The 10188-nt window shown below is 45.9% G+C and overlaps 1 long non-coding RNA gene across 1 annotated transcript; it reads right to left on the bottom strand.

Annotated features, from left to right (window-relative positions):
• Positions 1–7330: 7330 nt before the first annotated feature.
• On the bottom strand, positions 7331–9092 carry LOC138265278 (uncharacterized). The gene is made up of 2 exons (XR_011199334.1): positions 8882–9092; positions 7331–7900 (listed from the first exon to the last, which is right to left on the bottom strand). It is a non-coding gene; the product is annotated as an uncharacterized lncRNA (long non-coding RNA).
• Between the last annotated feature and the right edge of the window lie 1096 nt (positions 9093–10188).

Raw genomic sequence — 10188 nt, 5'->3', positions numbered from 1 at the left:
GATACCTTCTATATGTTTCTCCAAAGAAAACACAACAGAACTAGCAAGGAAGAAAGAGTATTAGCATTGCTAGACTGTGTTGCTAGCGAAACATATCTTGATAAGAAATGGGATAAGGAGAAGGCGATTCCTCAAATACCTAGGGAAACACCAGAGCAGGCCCATAGGGTTGACAGTTCTCCTCTAGCTTCAGGACCGGTCACGGATACAACTCCCACCTTGTGCTAAAAGTTTGGGAAACATCAAGAGTACATTACCTTTAACCTGATGACTTCACCCAGTCATATGATAATATTAGGTATACCTTGGCTGACACAGCACAATACCTATATTAATTGGGAAACCAGAACAATATCTCTCGTCACAATTTTGCCAACATAATTGCTATCCGTCAGAAACTTATTGGTCACCAAAGAGCATGACGTTAATGAATAAGGAGGTGGGCTGTTCTAACAATGACATACAAGGGTTACCTAGCCATTACCGGGAATATGCAGATGTTTTTCAGAAACCAGAGAGGCAGGTTTTACCACCACATAGAGAATATGACTGTGCCATTCCTTCGGAGCCCGGAGCGGTGATTCCCTTTTGGGAGGGTGCAATCGCTTTCTGAACCAGAAAAAGAGGCGCTTAAGGAATATCTAGAGGAAAACTTGTGGAGCAGGTTGATTACTTCCTCCTCTTCTCCTGCCGGGGCACCTCTATTTTTGTACCATAAAAGACAAAGGATCTACGAACCCTGCATAGACTTTCGCAGGTTGAATAAAATCACCATAAAGGACATGTATCCTTTACCCCTTATCAAAGACATCTTGGAAGCTATTAGAGGAGAACAAATGTTCACCAAATAAGATCTCAGGGGAGCCTATCATATCCTACGAATCAAGAAGGGAAATGAGTGGAAAACTGCCTTTTGAACTCCCTTGGGTCACTTTAAATACCTTTTGGCTTAACCAATGCTCCATCTATTTTCCACAGGTTCACGGACTCTGGAGTTTCCGATCTCCTAAACCAAATCATTGTTATATACCTAGGTGACATCCTGGTGTATTCCACCGACCCAGAACAACATACAACACATGTAGCTCAAGTCCTGGAAATACTCCAACACCGGTTGTCCTGCAAACCAGAAAAATGTGAATTCGACAAGACCGAGGTGGAGTACCTTGGTTATCATATCAACCAAACCGGTATTGCTATGTATTCAGTGAAAGTTCGAGCTATCCTGGACTGACCATCTCCTTCCTCTAGAAAGGAGACCCAATGCTTCTTAGGTTTGGCCAATTTCTATTGACAAGATATAGCAGACTTCGCCCTGCAGATAAGTTACATTACTCAGACTCTAAAGAAAGAAAGTCTTCGGAATGGATCCTGCTGCACAAAGATCACAGAGACAACTTTTCAAGATCTGAAATATGCCTTTACTTAAGCTCTGATTCTACGGCATCTTAATACCTCAAGAAAATTTATAGTTGTAACAGAGGCTTCTGACAAAGCAATAAGAGCTGTTCTATTACAAAGACAAGACGATGATGGATTAGAACATCCGGTCTTTAATTTATCACATGTACTGACAGATACAGAACACAATTACTTCGTATTGGAACGAGAACTACTTGCCCTGAAAATAGCCTGTAATGAATGGAGACAGTTTCTAATGGGCACCAGAGAAACTTTTGAAGTTCATCGAAATCTGCAGTGTCTTCACAATTTTCAATGCCGAAACAGTTGTCAAGCCCAGAGGGCCTTCTTTTTTAGTCAATTCGACTTTTTCATTACTTATATACCTGAGTCTCAGAACATCATGGCAGATGCCTTATCACATTGTTATCCTGAAGGTGCCATTCTTCCTTCACAGAACATTATAGAGCCACATTGAATAATTGGGGTAAAATAATCCTTCCTTGACACAGTTAAATCAAAGTATGTGTCCCTCTCAAGAGAAGAATGGGATGCGTTGAATCCTCAACTACGTAAGGCTAAGGGGTATTACTATTGCGAAGATGCATTGTTCCTCCCTACCAAGAAGGTTCAAACAGAAGCATTATAGATGTGTCACGACTCTCCTATTGCTAGTTATCGTGGAGTCAAGGCAAACCCAAGAATTACTCCTGTGTTGTTTCTGGTGGCCCACTATCAAAGATGATACCGAAGCCTATGTTGCTTCTTGTCCTGTGTGCGCACAAACAAAGATACAGCGTACCAAACCAGCCCTACTGCTTTAACCTTTACCCGTTCTTCTAACCCCTAGGCATAACGTGTCCACCGATTTCCTATGCTCATTACCACCTCCCACAAGAAATTGTGTAATAATAGTAACAGTGAATTATTTTTCTAAAATGGCAAATTTTACAGCACTAAAGAAGTTACCCACTGCTCTAGGAGTTGAGTAAAATTTTCACACAGGAATCTTTTCGCCTTCATGGTCTTCCTCAGGTTATTATATCTGATCGTGGCCCTCAATATGTTTTATGCTTTTGGAAGCATATTTGTAACACCCTGCATGTTGAAGTCGCCTTATCATTTGGGTTCCACCCCCAAACCAATGGACTAACAGAACGCCTAAATCAAGGACTCAAACAATATCTACGCTGCTTTTGTAACGCTATACAGATTAAAGGGTCCACATATCTATCATTAGCTGAATTCTCGTACAACAATGCAGTACTGAGTGCATCAAGAGCCACTCCTTTTTTTTTTTACATATGGTTATCATCCTAAGGCCTTCTCTACAGTTCTCCGAGAATCACCTACTGTTCCTGCAGTCACTTTGTTTGCTTCGACGACTCCGTCTTATCCAGTGGATCATACATTCCAACCTCCTAGCCACAAAACACATGAAAAAGACCGCTGACACTAGACGGCGTGCTGCACCATCATATCAAGTACAAGACAAATTGTGGCTTTCCTCTAAATTTTTGCTTCTCCATCTGTCCCAAAACAAATTCAAACCTCGTTACTATGGTCCATTCAAGATTCTCCAAGTAATAAATCCAGTGTCCTTTCGTCTCCGTTTACCTCAGACTTGGAAAATGCACCCAATATTTCACGTGTCCCGGTTAAAACCGTATTTGCCTGACCCTTTTCACAGACATTATTCCTGTGCCCCTCCTCTTTTGGTAGAGGATGAACCCGAATACGAGGTGCAAGAAATATGTGATTCTCGATTCTTTCAGAACTGTCTCCAATTCCTCATTCATTGGAAGGGTTATCCTCTTAATGGGTGTTCCTGGGAAGACACCTCTTCTGTTCATGCCCCCCCCCCGGTCTGATGTTTTTTCCTCCCTTTTCAAGGACAAACGTGGAGCTTTGGGGAGGGCTTACTGTCACACCGCAAGAGCCCATGGCATCTCATTCTCTGCCCTTGGTGGGGTCGGCAGTCCGTTTTCTGGGCCGCCGGGCTCACAACAGGGCTGCCTGCTTAGCCACAGCATATTTTGTTGCCCGGAGCAAGGTCGGACAGCCGGTGGTCAGGTTTCAGGCCTCGCCACATTCAACGCACAGCATGATGTTTTGCCGCAAATGCTCCCATGGCCCCCCTCTTTTGATACTTACCTTATGGCTTGATTGTGGGACTCTTTCTTCCTGCACTTCTTTCGGGACAGTGTTTCCTTTTCCCAGGATACTGTTCTCTTCCCTGCATGCACTGGTTTCCTTTTTCTTTTACAAAATGGTGTATTTTCTCCAGTTATCCCTATAGAGCATTCCCAATTCAAGATGGCGTTTTTCTTTCTTCCTGCATGTCACTTCCTGTCCATTGGTATATAAGGAGCCTGATTCTTGTTTTTCTTGTGTTGCAACACTTCCTGTTGGTGGTGGGCCTCGCTCCTGTTTGCTATTTTTGTGGAGTGTTTTTCCAGCTTTTTTAGGTTCCAGCTCTTGAAGTCCTGTTGTCCTGACATTCACCTTTTTCCTGTTTCTGGGAGTTCCTGCAAAAGAGGTTTTTCCCTTTTGGATTGCTAGCGGAAAGGGTCGCCCCTAAATCGGCCAGACCAGAACATGCAAAAACCAAGGTCGCACTCCAGTTTCATCTGACCAGGGTGGGAAGCGAAAGGCGGATCGTGACACCCCTAGAGATCAGATCGAGCTCACACCTCAATAAATAATAAGCCTTTCAGCCCGTCCCTCCTCTGGGCATATAGGATGTATTTATCGGCAATCTGCCTTCGGGCAGACAAAAAGCCCACTAGATGCCAGGGGTTACTTTATTGGAGGAACGGAAAACCCCCACCCCTGGCAATGGGCTAGTGTCCTCCTTCACCCAGCCAAAAATGTTTTTCTGCCAACCTTGGGGGGCAGATAGGAAGTATTTACCACAAATTTGCCTCACAAAGGGTGTGAGCAGAAAGTCCACTGGACACCGGGGATTACATTTTTGGAGGAGGCGAGTGGTCCCCCTGGCAATGGGCTAGTGCTCCTCCCCTCCCTCTGGCCACAAATGTCCCCTCCGCCGGGGCAGATAGGACTGTTTTACCTCTAATCTTCCCACCAGGGGTTGGAGGTGCACAAAGCACACTAGAAACCAAGGAGATTTTTTTTTTATAATATACCTAGTCCTTTCTACCTCCCAGGGGCAGAGAAGGGGTTTGCCCCCATTTGCCCTATGATAGGGGACAGAAAGCTCACTGATGTCAAAATTATTATTTTGATCAAATAATAGGGTGGGAGCTGGCTCATGCCATCAGTCCCTACCTGCTTGCCCACATGACTCAGTATTTCTGCCCACCTGGGGACTAATGCATTGAAATCTGTATGACAAAGGAGAGGATATTTCAACTATTTTGGGAATTGTTTTTACATATGGGCCAGTAGAGAGTGGCTAAATTCTAGAATCATACCACTTTCCATGCTGAATGGCTGCACTTTTCGGGTTGTGCCTGTTGCCACCTGGGAAAACCTACCAAACCCAGACATTTCTAAAACTAAACACCAAGAGGAGTCCAGGGTGGTGTTCCTTGCATGGATCCCGCAATGCTTTTTTATCCACAATTCCCTGCAACCCTTAAACTTTTCCTAAAATTGTGCATTTGCCTTGTGTTTCTGTGATGTAAATGTCCGTAATGAATAGGGAGTCTCAAAATTCCTACCATTAAGCGTTCCCCCGTTAGCCTAATGAAAACCCTACCTCACTTGTGTGGGTGGGCCTAGAACCCACAACACAAAATGCCCCAAAAGACACTTAAGAAATCAGCAATAGGGCTAGCTGCAGTATTTGGGACAAGGATTGGTAGCCACCCAAGGAAACCTACCAAACTCAGGCAAATCTGAAAACTAGATACCTGTGGAAGTGTAGTGGTGTATCTTCCTTGGATCCTATGATGCTTTCTTACTCACAATGCCCTGCAAACCTCTAAGTCTGCCTACAATTGTGCTTTTTCTTTAATTTCTGTGACATAAACTTTCGATAGAAATCCACAAAATTCCTACCACCTAGCGTTCCTTCAGTTGTCCAGATAAAGATGTGACCCCACTTTTGCAGTTGGGCCTAGTGCCCATGACAGGAATGGATCAAGCCAGGGTGAATGGGAGATCCCCCACAAGGCACACCATTCTGGAATCTCCTGGGTGTCTAGGTTTCAGAAATATCTAGGTTTGGTAGGTTTCGCTTTATAGCTGCCAAGCTTGACCCCAAATACTGTAACTACCACCTTGCCAAATCAGATAATTTTCTTGACAGGGAATGTTGATGACTCCAAATTGCGTTTTGGACCCTTTTCACTCACTGGCCCTAAGCCTACCTACACAAGTGAAGTACCATTTTTATTGGGAGACTTGACTTGGGGGAATACTGGGTGGTAGGGAATTTGTGACTTCCTGCAGATACTAGAACTGTCCATCACAGAAACGTGAGGCACATGTGCATTTTTAGACAAAGTATGAGCTTTACAAGAACTTCTGTGTAGAAAAAAAAACCTGGTGCAAGCAATGCAAGCCAGGCCACCCTGGAATGCCCCAGGTGTCTAGTTTTCAGAAAATGTGCAGGTTTTTGTGCTGTGTGAGGTACAGCCCAAATTCCGCAACTACTATGAATGCAGAAAAGGGCCGTTTTTTTGTAGAAAAAATGTATTTGTCTATTTTGCGTTTTAGGCCCATTTCTGTCACAGGCACTAGGCTTGTCCTCACACGTGAGGTACTATTTTTATCTGGGGACTAGTGGGAATGCTGTCTGGCAGGAAATTTTGGCTCCTCACAAACGCCAGAACTTTGTCATAGAAATATGAGCGAAATTAACATTTGTAGACAAATTGTGAGGTTTGCAATGGCTTCTGAATTACAAAATCCTTTTGAGAGACATGCAAGTTGTGCTACCCTGAATTCCCCCGCGTGTCAGAAATGTACAGGTTTGGTACATTTTCCTGGGTGCCAGCTAAGCTAGGGCCCAAATCCTGCAGCCAACAACATTGCAGAAAAGGGTCAGTTTTTGGGTGGAAAAATTAAATCTATTCATCTTGTGTTTTTGACCTTTTTCTGTCATGGGCATTTTGTCCACTCACACAAGTGAGGGACAATTTTTATCGGGAGACTTACTGAACACTGGGTGATAGGAAATTTGTAGCTATCTGCAGATTCCAGAACTTGTCCTCACAGAAATCTGAGGAAGATGTGCGTTTTAGGCATAGTTTGAGGTTTGTATGGGCTTCTGGTTAACAAAAAACTGGTTAGAAACACACAAGTCACACCAACCTGGGTGCCCCTGGGATATGGCAGGTTTTCCTGGGTGTCGTCTGAGCTAGGGCCAGAAATGAGCAGCTACCAATATTGTAAAAAAGACATGATTCTGCTGGGAAAAATCTGAGGTCGAGCTTTCGGATGTATTGTCACAAGAGCTAGGACCAGCCACACATGTGACATACCATATTTATCGTGAGATGTGTGGAAACACAGAAGAGTAGAACACTTGTTATTACCGATTGGATTTCTCTGCATTTATGTCTCCCAAATGTAAGGCAGAGTTCAAGAAAGCAGACATTTTTAAAATGCCCTCCGAATCACATGCTAGTATGGGTACGCAGAAATGCATAGATGTACATATAACCACTGATCCTAAACTCAGTACCTGGTTTACATTTTTTAAATACATGGGTTCCTTCCGAAGCCATTTTTCACTCTTTATATTTTACCATATGAATTGCTTTAGCTCAGCATAGAATGAAAAATCATTGTAAGGTGCAGCTAGTTTGTTGGCTCTGGGTACCCCAGGTTCTTGGAGAATTGACAAACGTTATATAGCCCCACAACCAGAAATGTCTAGCAGACATAACAGTATATTGCTTTTGAAAACTGGCCATTGTGACAAGAAGTTACAAATGAAAATGTTGTCATACGTGTCTGTTTTTTCCTACTAGTTTTATTCATAATAACCGTTAGTTTCTTTCGGAAACTCTTGAGGGTCCTTAACAAACAACCCCTTGATTAATTCAGAATTGCTTCTACTCTCAGAAATGTATAGCTTCCAAGGATCACCCATGCATTTCACAAAAACTTGTGCTACAAACTGGAAATAGGCTGTGTTCTGTTCCAAGTACTGCTTGCCTTTTATTGTATCAGCACACAGCCCCTTTAGGGTCGCTGCGCTTCAGGTTTCACCATGGCGGCCAAGCGCCTAACTTTTATCTAAACGGGTGCTGCGCTTTATGTTTCAGCACAGTGCCCTTCGGGCCAAATAACACCTAATTGTGCTGACCCGTGTGTTTATTAGCGTTGTAACTGGCAGTTGAGCTGTCTCTTTAAACAAAAAACAACTGTGTAGTAGCCTTCGCTGAACGCTGGTGCTGCTCAGGGTTTCTGTCTCACCCCTGTACGCGGTGTCTGCTGCCTACTTTCTCTGGGGTCCCGTGGGCTGGGTTGTCCTCAGCACGTCTTCCTGCTGGCCTCTGTCCAGCTGGAGAGTCCCTGTCTCCTAAAAGAAAATAAATGTGGATACTGATAAAGTGAATAAAAAAATATATGCCTATAAATGTAGACGGAAATGCAAAAAATAAATGTCATAAAACTAGGACCCTTAATTATGATTCTCTCTCTTTCATGTTTTCTCATCTAGGCATATTATCTCTAGCAGGCGATTGACTCGAATGAATTATTTCCTCAAAGTCACTATTGTGTTTATATTTACACTTTCCCACGTTTATAGCTAAGGCTCTCAGTTTTTTGTTTGTGCAGATAAATACAGTAGGTAAACAATGTGTTTCTTGGTTACATTTATTTTTCCGATCAGAAAAAATATGGAAACTGTGGCTCCTTTTGAGCTACTGTCAATGCTGTCTTTCATGAACTCCAGGCCAACAGCTGAGCAGAGTTAAAAAAATAATAATGAGATTTCCTTAAATAATGGCACATAATGGTATAACACAAATATGTATCTATGGGCCAATTTTTTTGCTATGTTTAGCTGCGTAATTTGGTAAAACACGACAGGCATCAAAGTAAGAATGAAGGTTTATCAGTTATATACATGCTAAAATATACAATTATAAGACTTTATTTTCAAAACACAAAATAAATATAACTAAATACCGATACAATGGTAAAAAACAAATATGGATAATTACAGTCAGAAAGGTTAAAAGAATACCCTAAAACAGGGAACCCTATTTATATCTCATCCTGTTTAATGTTCCTGTTGTACAGAGTTGGAAAGCCACCGTGTCATTAAATAAATACATTCAATACGTACTAAACAGAAAACGCATTCTCCTTCACTGAATACCTTTCCCTATTTCACTGACGGCACTCCTAGACAGAATGTAATATTTAATATTTGTCTGATGATTACTCTTCTTTAACTTTCCACGCCAGTACTTTATGTAGAAGTTGTCCTCTCAAAAGACCCAGTCACTCCCCCTCCAACAGACTTTGCCTCCACTCACTGCAGTCTCCTCACCTTTCATATGCCTTCGTCCAACCTGAAGGTCTTACCTCTCTTCTGGCAAGCCTTGCCTCCACCCTCTGCCTTCCCTCGTCCACCCAGCCCCCCTACAGACACAGGCTGTCTCCTCCATGAACAAGCCCCATTCATCCGCAGGCTCTCGAGAAGCCTCCTCTCTCCCCCCCTGGCAGTCCGCCCTCTCCTCTCTCAAGCCACAGTCCATGCCTCTCTCTCAACAGGCTTTATCTCTCCTCCTGACACTTCATTTCTCCCTCCACCCACAGGGCCTCCCTCCCCATACAAGGCCCTACCTTTCCCCTCCCTACCCCCCACCCACTCTCTCTCTCTCTCTCTCTCTCTCTCTCTCTCTCTCTCTCTATCTCTCTTTCGAAGCCTTCCCTCCACCCACAGGCCCTCCCTCCCCATACAAGGCCCTACCTTTTTCTAGACACGCCTTCCCTCGCTCCACCCACTGACCCTTCCTCTCTCCACCAACTGGCCCTCCCTCCACCCCCAGACCTTTCCTCTCTCTCTCTCCCGAAGCCCTCCCTCCGCCCACAGGCCCTCCCTCCGCATGCAAGGCCCTGTCATTCTCTGGACACGCCTTCCCTCTCTCCGCCCTCTGGCCCTCCCTCAGGCCCTTCCCCTCTCCATCCACTGGCCCCACCATGCACAGGCCTTCCCTGCCTCTCCGGCCCTCCCTCCGCCCGCAGGCCTGTCCTCTCTCCGTCAACTGACCCTCCCGAGGCCCTCCTCCCTCCACCCCAGACCCTCCTCCCTCCACCCCGAGGCCCTCCTCCTTCCACCCCGAGGCCCTCCTCCCTCCACCCCAGGCCCTCCTCCTTCCACCCCGAGGCCCTGCTCCCTCCACCCCAGGCCCTCCTCCCTCCACCCCGAGGCCCTCCTCCCTCCACCCCAGGCCCTCGGCTCCCTCCACCCCAGACCCTCCTCCCTCCACCCCGAGGCCCTCCTCCTTCCACCCCGAGGCCCTCCTCCCTCCACCCCAGGCCCTCCTCCTTCCACCCCGAGGCCCTGCTCCCTCCACCCCAGGCCCTCCTCCCTCCACCCCGAGGCCCTGCTCCCTCCACCCCAGGCCCTCCTCCCTCCACCCCGAGGCCCTCCTCCTTCCACCCCCAGGCCCTCCTCCCTCCACCCCAGGCCCTCCTCCTTCCACCCCGAGGCCCTCCTCCTTCCACCCCGAGGCCCTCCTCCCTCCACCCCAGGCCCTCCTCCTTCCACCCCGAGGCCCTCCTCCTTCCACCCCCAGGCCCTCCTCCCTCCACCCCAGGCCCTCCTCCTTCCACCCCGAGGCCCTCCTCCCT

The sequence above is a fragment of the Pleurodeles waltl genome, chromosome 11, assembly GCF_031143425.1.
Source record: "Pleurodeles waltl isolate 20211129_DDA chromosome 11, aPleWal1.hap1.20221129, whole genome shotgun sequence".
Taxonomy (NCBI): domain Eukaryota; kingdom Metazoa; phylum Chordata; class Amphibia; order Caudata; family Salamandridae; genus Pleurodeles; species Pleurodeles waltl.
The sequence above is the reverse complement of the archived record's forward strand: the minus strand, read 5'-3'. Positions and strand labels throughout refer to the sequence as shown.